Genomic DNA, 24,385 nt, shown 5'->3' with positions numbered 1-24,385 from the left:
AAATCTTTTACTGTCACTTTATGGTTAAGTGACTAAGTACTGTTTCACTGTGATCTATGATCATATTTGACCAGTTTGGGGGGGGGGGGGGTTGCTTTTTTTTTTTTTTTTGCAAACTTCCTCAAACCAAATTCTTAAGTTCTTTTGACCTCTGGTTAACTCTGGACCTCTGGTTAACTCTGGTTAACAGGGCCATTGAAGTATCACAGAGAGAGAGAGAGAAGTATTAAATTAATTGGGATTATTTAGTATGTTAAATTCCGTGGGAAGCAATGTCAAATGTGTGGTGACAAACATTGTTAGGCTTTGCCATATGAATAAATGTCATTAATACAGAAGTTATAGAAATTATATAAAATTTTTAAAATTTGAATATGTCCTGGAGTAATGTTATCAGTCATAATTTTATTTATCACAAAATGTTGCATGTCACAGCAACTTCGTTAAAATTTATCAATTGAACTATAATTCAATCTTTAAACATGTCTTTTAAGTCTTTTATCATTCATAACTAGTTATTGCTTCACTCCAATGCCTTTGCTGCCTGGGGCCAGCGTGAGGAATCCCACCCGTGACAAGGTCATGCGGAAGGAAGCCTGACAAAATGCAAGGACGTGATCAGACTTCAGGGGTTCCCCCTGGAATTTCCTGAGCATCCACCCCCCAAGACCAGAGTCTGCCTGCTTTACTGTGTTATGCTTTCCACCTACTCTTCTGTCATTAACAGGGGGCTGTCCCCCCACCACATTTTTATGGAAAAAAAATTAATTTAGAGCTTTTAGATAATAAATCTCCTGGGCATAATACGAGTGTTTCAATCGAAAAACTCCTCTGATGGCTTTCTAGCCTGCCTGCAGGACTCATACAGCTGCGCATGTGATTGTTTACAGTAGTCTCCCAACCTCGAGAGGCACAGGAACCTTAAAACATCCTAGGAATGCAGGGGCTTCCAAGGTGTCAAGATCATTAGAATAAAACTGATTAAGCGTTTCATTGTTGAGCCAATACTTGCTGCCAAATTTTCATATCCTTTATTTTCAGATATAGTTGGTATATAGAAAAACAAGTAGGAGACCTGGTATTAGCAACATTAGATCTTTGAGTTAAGTACCTTCTTTGTTATAACCCACTGTGCCTTTGTTCTATAGAGATTTAATTTAAGTGCTTTAAGGAGATGCAGATTAAAGAAAAACACTTCAGGGGAAACGAGATTAACATTCATTAAGGAAGAGAGCCAAAAAGTGTTAGCAAGCCTCTTGGCCAGAAGATAATGTAAATCACCTGAGACCTTTTGTATACAAAAAGATATACAGAAAGAGTCTGGGCTGCTAACACTACATAATTTTGTATTACCCACTGATCTCTATGTACAATCAAAAAGGTATAAAAGGCCTTTCTAGACAGTAGAGGGGGGGCCAGTCATTGGAAGGACTAGTTTCCCCCTTGTCTCCTCTTTACTCTAATTTCAGGCTGAATTCCCATCTGGGGCATGGAGGCTCACCATGTATACTTACTTGTCCTGGCTTCTAAGATCTGTAAGAGAGAGCGCCCAAGGCGGGGCACTCTCTGATATTCAAACGGGCACCGGCGGCCTAACGTAGATGGTGCAAGTCCTTGTCTGGAACTTTATTGGTTTTCCACGTAAACCAAGTTAGTCAGCCTCTTTTCTCCACTTGATTTTCCTACTATATTATTTCTTCCTAATCTAATCTTATGTTAATAAATAAATAAGATTTTCCCTCACCAATGCCATCCCCACTTCGAATTCCCTGGATCTACCGGGGCTGGACCCCGGCACTTTGCAAAAGAAAATGCTTCATCCTCAAGATTCCTAGAAATGGCTTTTTGACATATACAGGTTTCTGATAACTTTCAGATCTGGGTGTGAAATTAAATAATTCTAATGGAAACAATAATGGTTTTGTGTTATTGTTAAAAAAAGATTAAGATCAAGAATTAGTTACATAGGACTGAGTAAAGTGATGAATATAGTTATAATTTTTATGATTTTTATCTGAAATATTATGAGTTTTTATTGTATTATCAGATATGAAGAAACTTTTCCCTTCAAGCTAATTATGGTTTATAGAAACTTGATAAATTATACTTTTGTAAATAGAATTGAAATATTTATCTTTTCTCTCTACCTGATCCCTCCAGAAATTGGAAACTCTTAAGTTACCAGCAGCCTTATCAGGCCAACTTTATTACAACCAGAGTTATTTTGTGAACAAATAAGTCTTAATTTTGCTAGACTTGTTAAAAATGAGGATAACTCAAAAAGAAAAGTTATGTTTCAATAATATACTTTGGTTGATGTCGAAGTTTCATATATATTAAGGTTTTTTTAAATCTGTTGTCTATGTCCAAGATGATTTTTTGTTGCTATACCACATCACTGTAAAGTTTACCTGAATTATTAATATTAAAATGATGTTCTAAGCATATCTCTGAAGCTGATCACAGTAATCTTTGGATAAAGGTCAGATGCCCCATGACTTGCAACCAGGGGATCATGCATACTAGAAAACAAACATAATTTAAAAGACTCTCTCTCCAACCTAGATGAAAAGACTCTTGCCAGGTACTCTTAACTAACTCATACACAATGAAACTGAAGAGAACTGACTCTTGACTCATATTTCCCACTTAAGAAGGGCTTCTAAACTAGACTGGTCTATTGAAAGGACTGCTGACTTCAAACTACACCCAAATCAGGACAAGAAGAAGATGAGAGCAATGGTAGGCAGCTGGCCCAAGAATCCAGATCAGGCCTGTAAGACCTATCCTACTAATTCAATTGAATTGTTTATCAAATTTTTATCTCCTTATCAAAATGGAAAGTTATTGTATTCATTTCAGTTCAGTCTCAAAGAGTTGGACACGGCTGAGCGTGTACAACTCTTTGCGACCCCATGCATCACACCAGGCTTCCCTGTCCATCACCAACTCCTGGAGCTTGCTCAAATTCATGGCCATTGAGTCGGTGATGCCATTCAACTATCTCATCCTCTGTCATCCCCTTCTCCTCCCACCTTCAATCTTTCTCAGCATCAGGGCCTTTTCCAATGAGTCAGTTCTTCACATCAGGTGGCCAAAGTACTGAAGCTTCAGCTTCAGCATCCATCCTTCCAGTGAACATTCAGGACTGATTTCCTTTAGAATTGATTGGTTTGATCTCCTTGCAGTCTAAGGGACTCTCAAGAGTCTTCTCCAACACCACAGTTCAAAAGTATCAATTCTTAGGCATTCAGCTTTATTTATGGTACAACTCTCACATCACATCACTGGAAAAACCACAGCAATAGCTTTGACTAGACGGACCTTTGTTGGCAAAGTAATATCTCTACTTTTTTAATATGCTGTCTAGGTTCCCTGGCGGCTCAGTGGGTAAAGCGTCTGCCTACAATGCAGGAGACCAGGGTTTGATCCCTGGGTCAGGAAGATCCCCTGGAGAAGGAAATGGCAACTCACTCCAGTACTCTTGCCTGGAAAATCCCATGGACTGAGAAGCCTGGTAGGCTACAGTCAATGGGGTCGCAAAGAGTCGGACACGACTGAGCGACTTTCCCTTCCCTTCAGGTTGATCATAGCTTTCTTCCAAGGAGCAAGCATCTTTTAGTTTCATGGCTGCAGTCACCATCTGCAGTGATTTTGGAGCCCAAGAAAATAAAGTCTGTCACTGTTTCTATTGTTTCCCCATCTATTTGCCGTGAAATGATGGGACCAGATTCCATGATCTTTGTGTTTTGAATGTTGAGTTTTAAGCCAGCTTTTTCACTCTCCTCTTTCACTTTCATCAAGAGGCTCTTGTGTTCCTCTTCGCTTTCTGTCATAAGGGAGGTGTCATTTGCTTATCTGAGGTTATTGATATTTCTCCCAGCAATCTTGATTTCAGCTTGGGCATCATCTAGCGTGGCATTTTGCATGATGTAATCTGCATATAAGTTAAAAAAGCAGGGTGACAATATACAGCCTTGAAGTACTCCTTTCCCAGTTTGGAACCAGTATGTTGTTCCATGTCCAATTCTAACTGTTGCTTCTTGACCTGCATACAGTTTCTCAGGAGGCAGGTAAGTTTGTTTGGTATTCCCATCTCTTTCAGAGTTTTCCACAGTTTGTTGTGATCCACACAGTCAAAGGCTTTGGCATAGTCAATAAAGCAGAAGTACATGTTTTTCTGGAATTCTCTTGCTTTTTCTGTGATCCAACAGATGTTGGCAATTTGATCTCTGGCTCCTCTGACTTTTCTAAATCCAGCTTGAACATCTGAAAGTTCATGTTTCATGTACTGTTGAAGCCTGGCTTGGAGAATTTTGAGCATTACTTTGCTAGTGTGTGAAATGAGTGCAATTGTGGGATACCTTGAACATTCTTTGGCATTGCCTTTCTTTGAGATTGGAATGAAAACTGATATTTTCGAGTCTTGTGGCCACTGCTGAGTTTTCCAAATTTGCTGACGTATTGAGTGCAGCACTTTCACAGCATCATCTTTTAGGATTTGAAATAGCTCAACTGGAATTCCATCACCCCCACTAGCTTTGTTTGCAGTGATGCTTCCTAAGGCCCACTTGACTTTGCACTCCAGGATGTCTTCCATTTTGCCTTTTTGTGTCTAGGTGAGTGATCTTGGCCCATCGTGGTTATCTGGGTCATAAAAATCTTTTTTGTATAGTTCTGTGTATCTTGCCACCTCTTCTTAATATATCCTGCTTCTGTTAGGTCCATACTGTTTCTGTCTGTCATTGTGCCCATCTTTGTATGAAATATTCACTTGATAGCTCTAATTTTCTTGAAAAGATCTTTAGTCTTTCCCATTCCATTGTTTTCATCTATTTCTTTTTCAATGACCACTGCTGCTGCTGCTAAGTCGCTGCAGTCGTGTCCGACCCTGTGCAACTCCATAGACAGCAGCCCACCAGGCTCCTCTGTCCCTAGGATTCTCCAGGCAAGAACACTGGAGTGGGTTGCCATTTCCTTCTCCAAAGCATGAGAGTGAAAATTGAAAGTAAAGTTGCTCAGTCCTGTCCAACTCTTTGTGACTCCATGGACTGTAGCCCACCAGGCTCCTCCTTCCTTGGGATTTTCCAGGCAAGAGTACTGAGGAAGGCTAGGAAGGCTTTAGTACTTCACCTTGATATTCTTTGGAACTCTGCATTCAGATGGGTATAGCTTTCCTTTTCTCCTTTGCCTTTAGCTTCTCTTCTTTTCTCAGCTATTTATAAAGCCTCCTCAGACAACCATTTTGCCTTTTTGCATTTTTTTTCTTGGGGATGGTCTTGATCACCACCTCCTGTATAGTGTCATGAACCTCTGTCCATAGTTCTTAAGGCACTGTTATTTCTAACCAAATTTTTTATCCAGTGTTCAAGATGGAAAAAAGTTCTCTGGTGAAGTTTTTACAGACTTTGATTACTTATGACACGTCTCACTGCTTACTTTAAGTCTACTGTTAAAAGCATATGTACAGTGTCTGTGTCACAAGTTGGTATAACTGGTAAAACATAGAGCCTATAAAATGTTTCCCCATTAGCATACCTCTGTGTTTGTTCACTGTGTCTGGATTAGTTTTCCCCCAACATAGGTGACTAGGCAAATATTTACAAACAAAAAACAAGGCTTAACACCAAGAGACATTATGGACCCAAAGCAGGCTACAACCACTCTGGCATTGAGGGACAATTACTTTGATTATTAGTGCTCCCTACTGAAAGATTTGCAATCAAAAGGAGAAATGGTAGAGGAAATTTTCACATATTGAAATATGGGTAAGTCATTTTGGCTTATACATCATTTAACTTAACATATATGCTCACCAGACAGCATGTTTTATGGCCTATTAAACATGCATTGTACATTTGCTTTAACCATCGAAGAAAAAATGTATTTTTTAAAATCAAAAAGGAATAATTGTGGTTCAGGCATCCAAAATAGAGCTGAGTGGCTACTATGGACATAGTTTCAGATACTTTACTGTATTACTGAGAAACTGAATTTTCTGAACTGTACCAGACTCAAGGATACCACAACCCATTTTCAAAACAGTACCTTCAAACAGCTGCCAAATGCATCCTATGGTCTCCAGGTCTCCTCTTATAACAACTGTGAAACTCTTTAAGAATGGTAAAACAAATGAGATAGTTCAAGCAGTAGTCTTCCAGCAGAAGGCACTAGATTTTTTTTTTTCTTTTTGCCAGAATAATACTATATGATAAAATTGCTTTAAATTATATTTTAGCAAAAGAAAAAAATGATGACACAGAAAGACATATGTATAGTAGACAATAGCTTCTGTTATATATATATAAATACCCCTGTAGAAACCCAAGGAAATAGAATAATTCAAAAGACTACTTGTTTACAAAATGTACATAAAGAGAACCCACTTAAGAATTTATTTTCCTGGTTGCCATTTGGAATAGGAGGTATCTTTCAAGGAATATTACAATGGTAAATTTTCATCATTATCCTCATTGTAGTATATCTACTAATTCTCTTTTTTAAATATTTTTATTTTTGTATAATTTTTAAACGTCATGTTCCATTTTCAGTTGTTACAAAATATTGGCTATATTCCCCATATAGTACAATACTTCCTTGTAGCTTGTCTTTAAAAAAAAAAAACAACAAAACTTTTTATTTTCTGTTGGAGTATAGCTGATTAACAATGTTGTGACAGTTCCAGGTGGATAGCAAAGGGACTCAACCATACATATACTGGTATCAATTCTCCCCTAAACTCTCCTCCCATTTAGGCTGCATGTAACACTGCAGAGTTCCCTGTCCTATGCTATGTGTATTAATTTTCAAATGTTTGCCCAAGTGCTATGACAAAGCAATCAAAGACTGAGGTTCTGTTTTCATAATACAGAATACTAAAGCTAAGCCTGGACTCAAGAATTCTTTAAAATGAAAATCAATGACATTCTCTCCTCTAATACTGAAAAATTGACTTTGCCCCCATTCAGCGGGGAGTAGCTGAGAGGTCATCACACCTGTTCCCATAAACCACTACATTATTTATTGGACATCCCATGGCCACAAGGAGAGAAGAAAAAAATTTTGAAATAAAGAGATTGACTGAGATTAGTAGGGGAACGCATGCCACCCTCCACTGAGCATGCCAGAGAAACAATCAGGTGAGATCTCTGCCCTCAAGAAATTTAGTCAGGGAATTAGTCATTTGGTGGATATTAATAAGCAACACAATATGCATTGTACTAAGTGCTTGGAATACAAAGACGAACTAGACATAGAACCTGCTTTTAAGAAACCTGTCTCTAAAAGAAATATATATAGTTGAAGAATGTTAAAAGCAAAGAAATAAAACAATGTAACCTGGATCTAAATAAGCCAATATCATTCATTAATTTAGTACATTGAGCTTTTAAAATTGTTATGCTTGTTTGCTTTAATTAGGCAGGCTATTTCTTGAAACTGAAGAAAAGCAATTGCTTCACTTTATTTTTAACCTTAACTGGTAATCTTAATAAATAACTATTGCTGTTATTCGTGCTCTTACAGAGTTTCAGTTATTTCTGCTGACAGTAAGTGTCAGATGCAGCAACAGTACACTAAACACACACACACAAATGTTTACCAATGATGATGGCAGAAACAGGGGAGTCAAGATAGGTAAGATTAATCAGAGAACTTTTCCTGGAATAGAGGATTTTTAATTAGACTTAAAGTAAAATACTTGTTTTGGTAGAGAAAAAGAGGAAACAATTATTACATACTGTCAGCTTCTCAAAAATGTCATCACATGTGCTTTGTTTTATTTTCTTACAGTAAGACGAATAAGACCATAGGGGAAAAACTGTATTTAGTAGAAAGCTGCACTGTCTTGTTTTATTGAGGCTTGATTGATATACAGCATTATATTAGTTTCAGATATAAAATACAATGATTCACTACTTGTATATATTGAGAAGTGATCACACAATAAAGCTAGATAGCATCTGTCACCACACATAGTTACAGAATTTTTTTCTTGTGGTGAGAACGTTTAAGATATCTCTTAGCAACTTCCAAATATGTGATACAGTGTTATTAACTACTACTGCTGTGCTATACATTACACCCCCAAGACTTATTTAGCTTATAACTTGACATTTGTACCTTTCGACCCCCTTCACCTATTTTGCCTAACCCACCCCCATCTTTGGCAACCACCAATCTTTTCCCTGTGTCTATGAACTTGGGTTTTCTTATTGTTTGTTTTTAGACTCCACATATAAAGAGGTCATACAGTATTTGTCTTTCCCTGACTTATTTAATTTAGCATAATGCCATCAAGGTCCATCCATGTTACCCTAAATGTAAGATTTCATTCTTTTTTATGGCCAAATAAGATCCCATTGTAACATATATACCATGTCTTCTTTATCCATTCATCCCCTGATGAACACTTAGCTTGTTTCCATATCAAACTGCATTGCCTTAAGGAGACATCACTAGTTATCTGATTCCAATTCTATGGGAGCTATTTTGCCACTTTGTAAGCAAGGAAATGGCAGCCCACTCCAGTGTTCTTGCCTGGAGAATCCCAGGGACGGGGGAGCCTGGTGGGCTGCTGTCTATGGGGTCGCACAGAGTCGGACACGACTGAAGCGACTTCGCAGCAGCAGCAGCAAGCTGTACATAACTGATAGCAACAGAAAACAATTCTTGTCTTTGAACATGCATGTTCTGTCCTGTCTAATGGAAGAGCAATTTACTTCCCTCCTCCATTCCAGAAAAACAACTTTGCTACCATTTGTACATTTATTTCAACATTCTTGATCTAAAAATGGCCTGTGGTTGTCGGTAGGGGTGGGGGAAAATGAGGGGTAGGGATAGTTTGAGAGTTTGGGATGGGCATGTATACACTGCTCTATTTAAAATGGATAACCGGAAAGGACCTACCGCATAGCACATGGAACTCTGCTCAATGTTATGTGGCAGCCTGGGGAGTTTGAGGGAGAATGGGTACATGTCTATGTATGGCTGAGTCCCTTTGCTCTTTACCTGAAACCATCACAACATTGTTAATCAACTAGACCCCAATACAAAATAAAAAGTTTAAAAAAAATTTTTAAATAAAAATGGTCTGTCCTTTGAGCCAGTTGCTACCTCTTTTGGGTTCCCTCACTAATTAATGAAGAGGATAAAGTCTTTAATATGTATTCATTTTTATAGCTGTATGAGCCATTCAATATTTAGTTATTTATTTATGTGCATCAGGTCTTGGCTGAAGCATGTAGGATTTTCACTGAGGCATGAGGGATCTTTCGCTGCAGTGTATGGGCGTCTATCTAGCTGTGGTATGGGTCTAGAGCGTGCAGGCTATAGTTCTAATGCATAGGGTTTTCATTGCCCCACCAGCGATCAAACCCGCATTGGAAGGCAGATTCTTAACCCCTGGACTACCAGAGAAGTCCCAGTTTTACCTTATGTTGAAAGTTATCTTTTAACAGGATAACAGAGAGACAGGCAAAATAAGAAAGTGAAAAAAAAAAACTGAGTGGGAAAAGAGGAGACAAAGTGGGAGAAAAGGCAAGGCAGCAGCTCTCTTGTAAAGTCTGAGACAAATTAATCAGAAGTCAGTCCTTCTGGAGAAGAGAGTCCAGAAGATGTAAAATTTTCTTTCTTCACATTTGCTATTCCTTCGAGTTGTGGCATTAGTATATGATGGCAAAGTATAATTAAAATAAAATCTTCTCCCAACCCAGAAAACCTCTCCACAGAGGAAGAAAAAGAAAATATTTTCATTATTGAATAAGCATTAAACAAAAATGTGATGCGCACCCTAGGAAATCTGCTAAAAGATTACGAAGACAGAAGGAAATCTCACCATCACATACATGTTCTCAGGATAAGCAATAGTGTTAATCATTTTAAAAAGATAAGCAATAACCAGTCTTTGAGTAAGAGGACTCAGAGCACCCTTTGCTACACATAGTTCATCTTCAATTCACCTGATAATTGGGGTGACCGTCTATATTAGCTAATTGGTTTTATATAAAGAAAAATAAACCTCTATCTTTATGACAGGAGGTATTTTTGCAACTGGGAGGGAGGTGCTCACGGAAGTCAGGTTCTTTCTGTCCACAGAAACTGGAATAGGGAAATGAAACGTGGATGTTTACGTTTCAAAGGCATGGCCCCAAGCCCTTGAGAAAGACACCCCTGGGTTATAAACGTGGCAAAAGACTTATGTAACTTTTTAAAGTGTTTGCATATATTTCAGAGAGACAGAGAAAGAACTTACCAGTTTTCTAAAGTAAATGCTCTAAGAAAAGAGGGGAGGGACATCTGCCTGTATTTTTCACAAGGAGAATGAAGCATCATTTAAAATGTTTATTTGTCCTTATATGTGTAAATCCTATCTAACTGCACAGGTGGAGTGAACAATGCCCTCCCCTTAAAATCCAATTCTCGCCCTCCCAAATGCAAGTCTGGTTCAGTCTCCACAACGCCTTCTGCTTCCCATAAGTGTTCAGGAACCTGTGCAAAGATAGTGTACAAAGAGAGGGAAGGAGAGACCGAAACTCTCTCGACATTAGCAGCTGGAGGGTTCCTCTGTCACCAGCAGATCAGCTGACTCTGGAAGGGTTCCTCTGGGAGCTAGTCACACCGATGCTGCGAGGAAGGTCTGAGGGACTTTCCATCCGCCACTGCAGTCTAGACTGGAGTTCCTCGAGAGAGGGCAAGCTCCTGCCTCGTGGTCATTTCACTCAGAGGTTCGCCAGATGACAGCTGTTTCGCAGCAACTACTTCCCGGGAGGCAAACCTGCCCCCAGAAAAAATGATGAGGCCAGTTTCCAGGACTGTTCTCTTCACCTCCTCACTCCACCAGCACTGAGGCCAGCTCACTAGTTCCATTTCCAGTCATCATGGTTATCTTATAACAGGGAACTGGAAATTTGGGCCTTAGCTGCCACCAAGCCTTAAAGTCAGCCATGCCGCTTCTCTCCCACTGCACTCCCTAACCTTAAACGCTGGGGCAAAGTTTGGACTCTTGGTGCTTATCCTGAGTTCCACGCATAAATTTTCCACCCCCACCCCAGAACCAGGCACACTAAGGAAACTGGAAGAGGGAAGGGAAGATATTGTTATACTCTCTCCCTTGAGCAATGGAGAAAGAAGTCACAATTCCATAGTCAGGGAAGGCCAGTCAAGTGATTTCTTTGGGTAATTTCTGCTGTAAGTGATTTACTGCCTCCATTAGAGTCAAGAAGCTGCAGAAAATCTCAAAGTTCTGCCTTTAGAACTTGAGAAATAACATTTCTGTGTCCCCAGTGCAAAAATTCAGGTTTGAAATTAACGTTTACTTTTCCTTTGCAATGAAGAAAAGAAATAAGGTAACTTTTAACTTTTCTGAGACCTTGAGATAGGTAATCAGATTCCAAACTAGTCCTACGACATTCAAAGCAGTCACGCCGAATCCTATCAGATCTTCATACTTTTTCTGAGAGCACAGGACTGCTTCATTCCAAAGCACTCCCAAATTAGAATGAAACAGCATTTAGTTTTCGCTATGGCTCTGAGTTCTTTTCTTAATCATCTCTCCTTATAATTGGATGCTCTCTGCTCAGTCACTCAGTTGTGTCCAACTCTTTGCAGCCCCAGGGACTGTAGCTTGCCAGGCTCCTCATGAAATTCTCCAGGCAAGAATAGCCATGCCCTCCTCCAGGGGCTCTTCCTGACCCAGGGATCAAACCTGCTTCTTTCAAACACTTCCTGCATTGGCAAGGTTTTGTTTTTTTTTTAACCACTAGCACCACCTGGGAAGCCCATAATTGGATATTACAATATTCCTAATAATTCATAATTTTAAAAGCTTATAAAGAAAAAGTTCAAGTTAAAATGGATTAACTACTGAATATCCAAATAGCTACAGCTATCACTGCTGTATTTTCAGAGTACTACTGCGTTAGCTCTCCCTCGCAGCTGGTGAATTGAGCAAGAGGTGTGGGGACTTCCACCCAGTTTCAAGGGGATCTGCAGAGAAAGTTATATTCAGATGAAGCAGCTCCACTGCCCTTGTGACTAATTTTCGTTCATCAGTTTCATGGGCTCTGCTGACTCACTTCTCTATTCAAGATGTTTATTACCCAGGAAATAACACTTACGCCATCAGAATACATTTCCACTTTGAATGATGCCAGTGTTACAAAGCAGCACGGGAAAAGGCTCAACTCCTTGTGTGTGAGTTACAACACAAGTGCCAGCAAAGAAGAAGAAAGTTTTACCTTTTACAGGAATCCTTTGTTTATTGGCATTATTGGTCAATGTTGAGAAGTAAAGCAGGAACAGGGGACTGACCAGACTGGGCTCCCCTGTTTGTGTAAGCCTTGATAGATCACCAAGGGTCACAGACTAGAGGCTTTAAATTCAAGGATCAGGTCCTTATAGTTGTCCAGTTATCCAGTAGAGGTTAAGTTTTGGCCGTGCTCCTAAGAGACGAATTTATAAGCTAAAATGCCAATTGATTCAGTTCTCATGCACACACATACACACAATAAAACTGTCGAATGGGAAAAGTGCCAAGTGTCCATTAGTCAATATATTCACTTCTCAGTTTTAAAAAGATCTATTTAGAAACCAAACCATTATCAGAAGTTTACTTTTGACCGCAGTATCCTGTCTATTGTCTTACGTGTCTCCCAGTTTAGCCTGTGAGCTGCTGGAGATCAGGTGCTGTGTCTCTTTGGTCTTTATAATCTCAGGGCCCAGCACGGTGCCTGGTACACGGTAGACACTGACATATTTTTTTTACATATGAGCAAGTGAATAATAATGATTTGTGTGAAATCTCTCTGCAAATTGTAAGGCACTATCTAAACAGAACGGTGACTATGAATAAGGACTTACAATCATTAAGCTACAATAGACTAATGTGCCCATCTTCACAGTAGGAGCAATGAAGTGTGAAAGCAAACACTGGACAGCAAGTGAAGATGTACATATATAAAAGCAAAATTAATGTAATAATGTCAATTAATGTTTTTAGATAACATTTAAGAGATATGAAGTACAGTACACTAAGTTTTAAAAGCTCTTTTTTCTTGGCTGTGCTGGGTCTTTGTTGCGGTATGCAGGCTCCCTAGTTGTGGGTTGCAGGCTTCAGAGTACGGGGCCTCAGGAGTTGCAGTGAGAGGGCTTGTCTAATTGCAACACTCCAGCTCTCAAGCTGTGGTGCATGGGCTTTAGCTCCTCCGCGGCATGTGGGATCTTAGATTCCCCTCCAGGGATCGAACCCATGCCCTCTGCATTGGAAGGTGAATTCTTAACCACAGGACCCCCAGGGAAGTCCCTAAAAGCAATTTAATGTCAAACATATAAAAATGATCCAACCCTGACTATTTATTGGAAGGACTGGTGCTGAGGCTCCAAAACTCTGGCCACCTGATACAAAGAGCTGAATCACTGGAAAAGACCCTGATGCTGGGAAGGATTGAAGGCAGGAGAAGGGGACAACAGAAGACAAGACGGTTGGATGGCATCACCGACTCAGTAGACATGAATTTGAGCAAATTCCAAGAGACAGTGAAGGACGGAAGAGCCTGGCACGCTGCCTTTGATAGGGTCGCAAAGAGTCGGACATGACTTAGTGACTGAACAACAATAATAAATAAGAATGAGCTGATGTTAAGAGAGAGAAGGGGAACCCTAAAACTAGAACTTCAAACCTCCACATCACGGGTCTTCCAAGTCAGGAAGCTTGTTCTGTACCTAATAGGAACCTGGGCAATGTCCTCAAAGGAGACTGTTCAGAATTTTCTGTTTGCATTTCTTTTACATTTAAGGCTATGAATAAGGAAAAACAAAAATGTGGGTCAGTCAATGGATGACAGATCTTAAGAGAATATTGTCACGATCAACTTACCTTAGGAAAAGATAGAAGTCAGACTGTGTTTAAAGTGAGATGTTGAGCATAGTTGGGTTAAAACGTACATTGAGTCAGAGATAATCAGTAGTGGTTAGCTCCTGATCTGGCCAAAAGAATAGTTTGAATTATTAAATGTATTAGGCAAGACAAAGAAGATAAATAAAAAGTTACTGAATTCCTTAAGCTTCTAAGTCATAGGAAAAAAAATAAATCAATGACAAATAAGCCTCTAATTTTGCTGTAACAGCCTTGAGGGAGAATGAGTAATGTTCATAGTTTGGGAATGAGAAGGAGGTGCCCTGGTCATAAACTTGGCAGAGCCACCACACGGTTGAGTCATTGTTCAGGAGACACCATTCATTCAGTATCAGCCATCGGCCACATCCATCTGCTTAGTGAAAGACTATGTAGACCACAAGCAGGAGAGCTGGTGGACAAAGGACAGTGCCGCTTCCTTCTCTATTTATAATATCCTAGTCTCTTTTAAAGTGCAGGGCTGCTTTTTTTCTTTTAATCTGTATATCTGGAAGATATTGAAATAGGTCAGGAAAGATTTAGATAAGCTAATCTTAAGTCCCTTAGCAAAAAGTATCCCTTTCTTTCCATTAGAAGGAGCAGTCTTATTTCTTGTGCACAGTTTCTCTCTCAAAGATCCAGCAGCAAAGGAGACACGAAGAACAGACTTTTGGAGCCTGATCCGGCCGCGGTGCGAGAGCCATGGCGGCCTCTGGGGCGGCGGCGGATCCCACGGCTCTCGCCTTGGGCGCCCCTGCCGTCCCGGCGGCCGCGAGGGGAGCCGCCGTCGCCGCCGCCGCCGCTGCCGCCGCCGCTTCCGGCCCGTGGGGTTCCCCCGGGCGGCTGAGAGGCAGCCGGCCGGGACCCACGGCGGCGAGGCAGCAGCACGCGGGGTCGGTGCCGCGCGCCCGGGAGCTCATCCAGCCGTCGGTGGCGAGCCGTCTGGGCAGAGCGGACCAACACCCGGTGCACGGTGCGCGGCTGCAGCAAGATCCTGCCCAACAGCCCCGCGCTCCACATGCACCCGGTCAAGAGCCACCGCCTGCAGCTCATATGTAACAGCCATCACCCACCTTAGGATCATCCCCTCACTGATTACTAAGGCAGACATTACATCTCTTAAGCACAGAGGACGGAGAAGGCAATGGCACCCCACTCCAGTACTCTTGCCTGGAAAATCCCATGGACGGAGGAGCATGATAGGTTGCAGTCCATGGGGTCGCTAAGAGTCGGACACGACTGAGCGACTTCACTTTCACTTTTCACTTTCATGTATTGGAAAAGGAAATGGCAACCCACTCCAGTGTTCTTGCCTGGAGAATCCCAGGGACGGGGGAGCCTGGTGGGCCGCTGTCTATGGGGTCGCACAGAGTCGGACACGACTGAAGCGACTTAGTAGCAGTAGCAGCAGCAAGCACAAAGGAAGCAGCCAGTCTGACGAGGGCTCTCTTAACGTTGTTGGCCTGAACCATTCTCGCAAGCCCTTTTTAATATTTTATATTGTTGTTTTTTGTGGAACTCCTATCAGGAGCTATATTTCTCCAAACCTTGTGAAGCATCCGTTAAGCAAAAGATACCATTTATCAATACTTCTCAGGACTGGTTTGATAGTATACAATTGTTCAGTTGCTTTGTCGTCTCTGACTTTTTGCAACCCTATGAACTGCCGCACTCCAGGCTTCACTGTCCTTCGCCATCTCCCTGAGTTTGCTCAAACTCAGGCCCATTGAGTCAGTGATGCCATTCAACCATCTCATCCTATGTTACCCCCTTCTCCTTTAGCCCTCAATCTTTCCCAGCATGAAGGTCTTTTCCAATTAGTTGGCTTTTCACATCAGATGGCTGAAGTACTGGAACTTCAGCTTCAGCACCAGCCCTTCCAATGAATATTCAGTATTGATTTCCTTTTGGATTGATTGGTTTGATCTCCTTGTGTGCAAGGGACTCTCAAGAGTCTTCTCCAACACCTCAGTTCAAAAGCATCAATTCTTCAGTGCTCAGCCTTCTTTATGGACCAACTCTCACATCCATACATGACCGCTGGAAAAACTAGTCAATAGCTTTGACTAGATGGACCTTTGTCAGCAAAGTGATGTCTCTGCTTTTCAATATACTATCTAGGTTTGTCCTAGTTATTCTTCCAAGGAGCAAATGTCTTAATTCTGTGGCTGCTGTCACCATCTGCAGTGATTCTGGAGCCCAAGAAAATGAAATCTGACACTGTTTCCATTGTTTCCCATCTATTTGCCATGAAGTGATGGGACTGGATGCCACGATCTTCATTTTTTGAATGTTGAGTTTTAAGGCAGCTTTTTCACGCTCCTCTTTCACCCTCATCAAGAGACTCTTAAGTTTCTCTTAACTTTCTGCCACTAAAATGGTATCATCTGCATATTTTGGGTTGTTGATATTTCTCCCAGGAATCTTGATTCTAACTTGTGATTCATCCAGCCCAGCATTTCTCGTGATGTAGTCTGCATGATGGCACAGTAAATCCAACAATAAGAAAAGATTTGAAAACTGTACCAAAATTCTACTGTTGTCCAATTGAAGGATGCCCTAGAGGCCCTGACAGACCATTTTCTCAATTTTCTCTTGCAAAACAGCACTGTATGAAAGTGCATGCTGAAAAGAAGCATACATGTAGTAAGCGAAGCAATTCATATGGCACCAAGTGGGACTTGAAAAGACATGCAGAGGATTGTGGCAAGACCTTCCAGTGCACATGTGGCTGTCCCTACGCCAGCTACCGAACTGGCCATGAGATCCCTGCAGAACACAAGGATCCACCTAGTAAGAAAAGGAAAATGGAAAACTGCCTGCGCAGCCGGAAGCTGTCCGGTAAGACCATTGAATCACTGAGCAACCAACCAATTCCACAACCAGACGTTCCAGAACTAGAAACTTTAGAAATAAAGCTGGTGGCTTCCTCTGAAGACTCTTGCAGCTCTAATGAGAAACAACAGACTCTTCCAGCAGCTCCAAGGTACCCTCAGAAGTTGCTTTTACCAAAGCTCAAAGTGGCTTTGGTTAAACTCCCCATCATGCAATTTTCTCCTGTGCCTGTCTTTATGCCTACAGCCGACTCTTCGGCCCAGCCTGTGGTGTTGGTTGTCAACCATCAGGGCTCTGCCCCTGGTGCCGTACACTTACTGCCCTTGTCCATTGGAACCCTGACCCTCAGCCTAGATTTGGAGGCTCTTTCAAAATTTGTAAATCCTGTTGCTGTTGAGCCGATTAGCACAGGTGTTCAAGTGAACTTGGGTAAAATTCCATTTAGCTCATTACTGAAGAAGGAAGTGGCAACCCAATCCAGTATTCTTGCTTGGGGAATCCCATGGATAGGGGAGCCTGGCGGGCTGCTGTCCATGGGGTCACACAGAGTCGGACACAACTGAAGCAATACATGCATGCATAGCCCATTACAAGAACTTGGGAACACATGTCAGAAGAACAGCATTTCTTTGATCAATGTACAGACAGACCTGTCCTACACCACACCACAATTCATACTGTCTGCACAGTGGGCCAGCCCTGACTCCTCTGTGTCGTCCTGTTCACAAACTGATTTGACATTTGGTTTCCAGGTTTCCCTTCCCATTAGTGTTCAAAGTCAGACTTTTTTGCCCAGTTCTAAGGTAACCTCCCCTTGCCCACCTTGAGAATAAATCTCCTTCCTTCGCATCTTCCAGTTTAACTAATACGTGCCTATCTAAAATGTATACCGACACAGACGTTTCTTTTTCTGCTTTACAGGTGTAGACATGACTCTGTTTCGTTCCAATAAGCCACAGTGTGTAGATATTATCACCAATATTTTAATGAAAAATTTAAACCTTAGAATGCTGAAAGTGTATTATGCCTGTTTGGCAGTGCGTGTTGGAATACGGACATTTACTATAGCCTGAAAACAGCGTAATTGAATTAACAAATTACAGGCTGGCTAAGTTAAGATTTTTGGGCAAAATGTTAAGCCTTGAGGAGTTGAAGACTTTGGAAGAGTCAGAGTCAGGGGGCTTCATCTGGAACTGCTGACTTGGCCCACATGAGATCAGCCTCTCTGAAGATTCCAAAAGACGCAGCCTTAGAGGAGCAGCAGGTGCTCACGCTTTTGGTGCTATGTCAGTTATTAAGAAGTTCCTACCCCAGGGAGCCAGAAGGAAGTGCACTAAAACCCAGGTCTTTGCAGCCCCATGGACTATACAGTCCATGGAATTCTCCAGGCCAGAATACTGGAGTGGGTTGCAGTTACTTTCTCCAGGGGATCTTCCCAAGCCAGGGACTGAACCCAGGTCCCCCTCATTACAGGCAAATTCTTTACCAGCTGAGTCACCAGGGAAGCCCAAGAATACTGGAGTGGGTAGCCTACCCCTTCTCTAGGGGATCTTCCCAACTCAGAAATTGAACCGGGGTCTCCTGCATTGCAGGTGGATTCTTTACCAGCTGAGCTGCCAGGGAAGCCCAGGTCTTTATTAGCTAACATTAGCGTTGACTTTGGGAGCAGCACTGCCTTTCTAAACACAGGCTTCTCCCTCTATCAAGGCTGATCGCATTTTAGTTGATTACATCCAGGTTGAATTGTTACTAGCTTAAGAAGAAAAAATGAAATCTTTCTCAGTCTAACTGCTAAACTTGTTATCTGAAGGATCTTTGCAAAGCTTTTATCTGATACGAATAACTGCCACGGTTCTTCTCTGTTTTTTTTTTTTCCCGCGGCTGGTATCCTGCCTCTGCAGAGTTCAGTTTTTGATACTGGAAGGCTTTGTACCACGATGATTCAGTGATACGAACACTTGATTATCATGGAGTATTTGGGGACAGTCTTGGGGGAAAAGGTTGTATGTCAGATGTGGTATGTATTTGGCTGTTTGTTGATTATCAGCCTGGGATAAGCCGAGCCCTGCAGAGGTTACTACACACCATCAGCTTCTGAATAGAAGAGGACCTTGCTTCTTGCAGAAACACTTAAATAACAAAAGCTTCAAAGATAGAGAGGGAAAAAACAAGTTAATTCAGTCCTAAATTACTGCTCAAATGGTTTTATCTCTGAGGTTTGAATAGGGATTAGCTTAAATGACACTGAACTTCACTTTTCCTTGTGCATATCTTGTGCGCATCATTGTGAAGAGACCTTTCTTTTAGTTTTGTTAGTAATCACATGAATGTTAGTTGCTGTTTGTTTCCTTTTCCTGAAGCAAATCTCTCTATCTCTGGGCCGGGTTGGCAAGAAGAATACCTGGTTTAGGTTACAGAACAGTATAAACCTAGTGCTTTGCTTATGTGCTAAAAACAGCCTATCCTACAGGGTGTTACAAATAAAATAAGATCACAGATATAAGTGTTCTTGACAAGGAAGTATTTTATATATATGGCTTTTATTAGAACAGCCATGGTTTAGTGATGGGCATTATGTTTCTGGCTACTATTACTACTAATCACATTTGTAAATCCCTCACACATTTGAGACTATTGAAAAATTCTGTACTGAAAGGATTAATTCAGGATGTAGTCAACTGTCTCTAAGGTGAAACTGAAGAATAAGGTGGCAGTAAGATTAAGATCAGAGAAGGCAATGGCACCCCACTCCAGTACTCCTGCCTGGAAAATCCCATGGACGGAGGAGCCTGGAAGGCTGCAGTCCATGGGGTCACTGAGGGTCGGACATGACTGAGCGACTTCACTTTCACTTTTCACTTTCATGCACTGGAGAAGGAAATGGCAACCTACTCCAGTGTTCTTGCCTGGAGAATCCCAGGGACGGGGGAGCCTGGTAGGCTGCCATCTATGGGGTCGTACAGAGTCGGACACGACTGAAGTGACTTAGCAGCAGCAGCAGCAAGGTAACCTCATCTATCGCTGCTCAGACTGATGCATTTATACATGCCAGTTTCCAGCCAGGTGGGATCTCCTGAGAAACTCAGAGCAGCGGAATGCAAAGTCCAGCAGATGACTGAGTACAGATGGACCACACTGTAATGTGTGGAGACATTTTTGAGAGTGTCCATTCATCATATGGTATGTCTACAGACAATATTATAAGCAGTAGCTTAGAAGCAGAGACTGTAACTCATGAATTGTTACCTCAGAACCACCCTAAAACTTTAACTCAAGATATTGAGAAATCCGCACCAAATTTCAGTGCATGGAATAGTATACTTTCATCAGAAAACATGACAGATCATCAAACCCAAAGCATGGATTTATTAAGTGATCTAGAAAACATCTTGTCAAGTAACCTACCTGGTCAGACGCTGGACAATCATAGTCTTTTGTCTGACACAAATACTGAACCTGACACCCAGCTCCCATCTGGCCCAATCCAGAATCCTGCAGTTGATTTTGATACTGAAGAGTTCTTTTCAGCCTTGAATACACAGACACAAACCGAGGAGAGTGAGCTTAGCACCATGACCACTGAGCCAGCCTTGGAATCGCTGGACATAGAAACCCAAACTGATTTCTTCCTTGCAGACCCTTCTGCCTAGGCCTACAGCTGTAGGGGAAATTCTAGCTTCTTCGGCCTTGAAATGTTTGACACGCAGACACAGACAGACCTGAACTTCTTTTTAGACAGTAGAAGTTCTGCCACTGGGAAGTATCTTGAAACACTCCAGCTTTTCCATGAATACTGATTCATCTGATACAGAGACCCAGACTGACAGAATCTCCACTGCTAAAAACCTGCCTGCCCTGGAAAGCAAAGTTCAGTTGAACAGCGCCAAAACACACAATGAATTCTGGCTTCAAAACTTTGGGGAGCTTATTCTTCACCAGCAATGAAACTCAGACAGCAATGGAGGACTCTCCTCTGGCTGATCTGGCCTGGAACAAGATGGAATCTCAATTCAGCTCTGTTGAAACCCAGACGTGTGCAGAACTATACCCAGTCTCCAACTTCTGAAAGCGGAGTCCACATGGGGGGTGGATTCACAAATACTGGACCTGACACCCAGCTCCCATCTGGCCCAACACAGAATCTGGATTTAGAAGATGAAGAACGGGGACAACAATACTAACTCTACTGCATGTAGTCAATGATACAGTTACTTCGATTCTTTGAGGTTCTTTGCCTTTTTGTACTTATAAACATGATATTTGTGTAAAAATTTGTGAGTGTATTATAAAGTGTAAGATGTTCATCTGGAAAAAAAAAAAGAACAGACTTTTGGACTCTGTGGGAGAAGGCGAGGGTGGGATGATTTGAGAGAATAGCATTGAAACATGTACATTACCATATGTCAAATAGATGACCAGTGCAACTTCGATGCACGAAGCAGGGCACCCAAAGCAGGTGCTCTGGGACAACCCAGAGGGATGCGGTGTGGAGGGAGGTGGGAGGGGTTTCAGAATGGGGTCATCATGTGCCTGTGGTCGATTCATGTTGAAGTATGGCAAAAACCTTAACAATATTGTAATTATTATCCAACTAACATAAATAAATTTTTTAAAAGATCACCATTCTCCACACCACCACCAACCTCCCCCACAAAAAAATCAGGGTTTTCCCTGTGGTCCAGTGGTTAAGAATCCACCTGTCAATGCAGGGGAATTGGTTCGAGCCCTTGTCTAGGAAGGTCCCACATGCCGCAAAGCAACTGAAGCACCTAGAGCGCGTGCTCCACAACAAGAGAAGCCACTGCAAGGAGAAGCTGGTGCACTGCGACAAGAGAAAATGTTCATGCAGCAACGACGTCCCAGTACAGCCAATAATGAATAAATAATTCTAAAAAGAAAAAGAAAAAATAATCATACCTATAGGTGGGGCTTTTTGTTTTGTTGTGCGTGATTTAGAGTTAGAAGAGGAAACAGGGAAATACCTTACTATGGCAGCACTTTTTAAAAACCACAATTCCTCATGTACTAGAGACTCATAGAACAGCAGACAAAAGGAGTAAGGGAGAGATGCAACTTCAACAAAGCAGAAGTATACTAAGTGAGAAGTTGCTGGAAACAGAAAAGAGGCTGCCATATCAATCTGCCCTCTAAATACAGATGTTAAAGGAAGAGTCCATTACCACGCCATTGGACAGAAATCAGAACAAACGGAAGTCTCACTCACACTGGTTGGTTTGGTTTAGTTGCTAAACCATGTCCAACTCTTGCAACCCCATGGACTATAGCCCACCAGGCTCTTTTGTCCGTGGGATTCTCCAGGCAAGAATACTGGAGTGGGCTGCCTTTCCTTCTCCAGTTTTAGGATTATCTCCCTTCTTTTGTTGACTCTGAATCTAAATAGATACCACTATGTTCAAAGTTTGGAGAAGGCAATGGCAGCCCACTACAGTACTCTTGCCTAGAAGATCCCATGGGCGGAGGGGCCTGGTGGGCTGCAGTCCATGGGGTGGTGAAAAGTCGGACACGACTGAGCAACTTCCCTTTCACTTTTCACTTTCATGCATTGGAGAAGGAAATGGCAACCCACTCCAGTGTTCTTGCCTGGAGAATCCCAGGGACGGAGGAGCCTGGTGGGCTGCCGTCTATGGGGTCGCACAGAGTCAGACACGACTGACGCGACTTAGCAGCAGCAGCAGCAGCATGTTCAAAGTTGGTAACAGAGACAAAAAGTCCGCATGGAAAGCATTAAAAAACAAAGCAGCACAATGAAACATGAGAAAGGAAAAAAGTACTCCAGAGATTCAGAAACTTTCCATACATGTGAATAACTTTGCTGGAGCCAGAAAAAAATTCCAGGAAATTACTGGGCATCTTAAGTGGAACTGAAGGACCTGAATGTATGGGAGAGGGGAAATAGAAGAAATAAGGTAAAATTTCGGTAACTGTTGAGCCTGGGTGATGGGTACTTATATAAATTTTCAAGTTTTTATACCAAAAATTTTTTTTAACTAAAGATCTATTAAAGATAATGTTGGGCTGGCCTAAAGTTTCATTTAGGTTTTTGATATCTTAGAGAAAAACTGAATGAACATTTGGGCCATCCCAATAAATTAACTCTGCGAATTTGCAATATATTACAATACATACAGCCACAAAAATAATTTCACTTTAAAACATGAGTAATATAAGAAAATTTTCTTCTTCTTTTTAAATCCCATTTATAATAGTAAGAAGGAATATAGTGGGAATAATATAACTTAGATAATAAAATCTACTCAGAGAAAATTTATAAAACGTATTGAAAGAAATAAAGGAATCCTGAAACAGAAATACTCATAGACAAGAAGAGTAACTATAGTGAAGATGGCATTGCTTTTCAAATTAATTTACAGATTTAACACAACACCTAAAGCAGTATCACATTAACGGGAATAGGTAAAAATTTCTCATTCATATACTTCTTCTCATAACATTTCTTTTAAGCTCTTGGATTTTATGCATTAATTATACTTATGTTCTACATCTCATGAGGTTTTGACATCTTTGGGGGCTTTGCTGGCTGGGGAAGGACTGCCCTTTAGGCTGGCTAATTCCTGAGACAGGAAACAGTATGTTGGTTGGTGAGCCCAGCTTTCCTATACAAACCGACCAATTCCAACTGCGCACCACCAACCACCTCCTTTAGCTAGCAGTCACACACATGGCCAGTATTTCCCCTGCCCTAAATCATCCCAAGATCAGATAGACAACAAGGACAGCCCTGTCCCCCAAAGTTCGCTGGAGTTACTCAGATATCCTCATCTGTTTGCCTTTCTCTGCCTTGCTTTTTCCACAGAACACATAACAAAGACTATGACCTGTGCTTTTCCCCCCTCCTCTCTTCCTTCAGGCTTCCCTGGTGGCTCAGATGGTAAAGAATCTGCCTGCAATGCAAGAGACTTGGGTTCATATCCCTGGATCGAGGAAGATCCCCTGAGAAGGGAATGGCTGGCTACCCTCACCAGTATTTTTGCCTGGAGAATTCCATGGACAGAGAGGAGCCTGGCAGGTTACAGTCCATGAGGTCACAAAGAGTCAGACACGACTGAGCAAAGAACACTTTTCTCTTCCTTCAGACTGACTCTGGTGCACCCCTTGTGGCCACGCATGGCATGACATGCCTTTCATTTCTAAGACAGCTTTTTTCACAATGGCATTGACCTGGTGTTTTCACTCAGTCATTTTTATAAATTAACTGCTGGGCACAATTCACCTTACTTTTCTGCATTCTTTGGCCATCACGTCTATTTTTTTTATAATGTCTAGGGTTGTTTGTTTTTTTGTCAGAAGCAGCTGCCCCTGCAAAAAATATTTATTTACAATGTCACAGTATTGTTGAGCATCTGTGGATCATTCAGTAGCTGCACAATGCGTGAGTTCTGCTTAAAAACTCCTTCCACACAGGCAAGCACTGCTCATTTGCTGATAAAAGGAGAGAGAAGCTACAGAAGCCAGCTTGTTCATTCATTCCACAGCTTTTCTCTGACTACTTAGCATATGCTGGGCAGTGTGCTGAGTGAGGAATGGGAATACAAAAGGATCTGACATGTGATCCCAGCCCTAAAAGTGTCAAAATCCAGCTAGTTAAGTGAAACACGAACAGAAAATTCCTAAATTATC

General features: G+C 41.6%; 1 pseudogene; it reads left to right on the top strand.

The window, feature by feature from the left end:
* Positions 1 to 14,593: 14,593 nt before the first annotated feature.
* LOC128060944 (ATM interactor-like) lies at positions 14,594 to 20,792 on the top strand (annotated as a pseudogene).
* Positions 20,793 to 24,385: the final 3,593 nt, after the last annotated feature.

This window comes from Budorcas taxicolor, chromosome 15, assembly GCF_023091745.1.
Source record: "Budorcas taxicolor isolate Tak-1 chromosome 15, Takin1.1, whole genome shotgun sequence".
In the NCBI taxonomy this organism is placed as follows: domain Eukaryota; kingdom Metazoa; phylum Chordata; class Mammalia; order Artiodactyla; family Bovidae; genus Budorcas; species Budorcas taxicolor.
The sequence above is the reverse complement of the archived record's forward strand: the minus strand, read 5'-3'. Positions and strand labels throughout refer to the sequence as shown.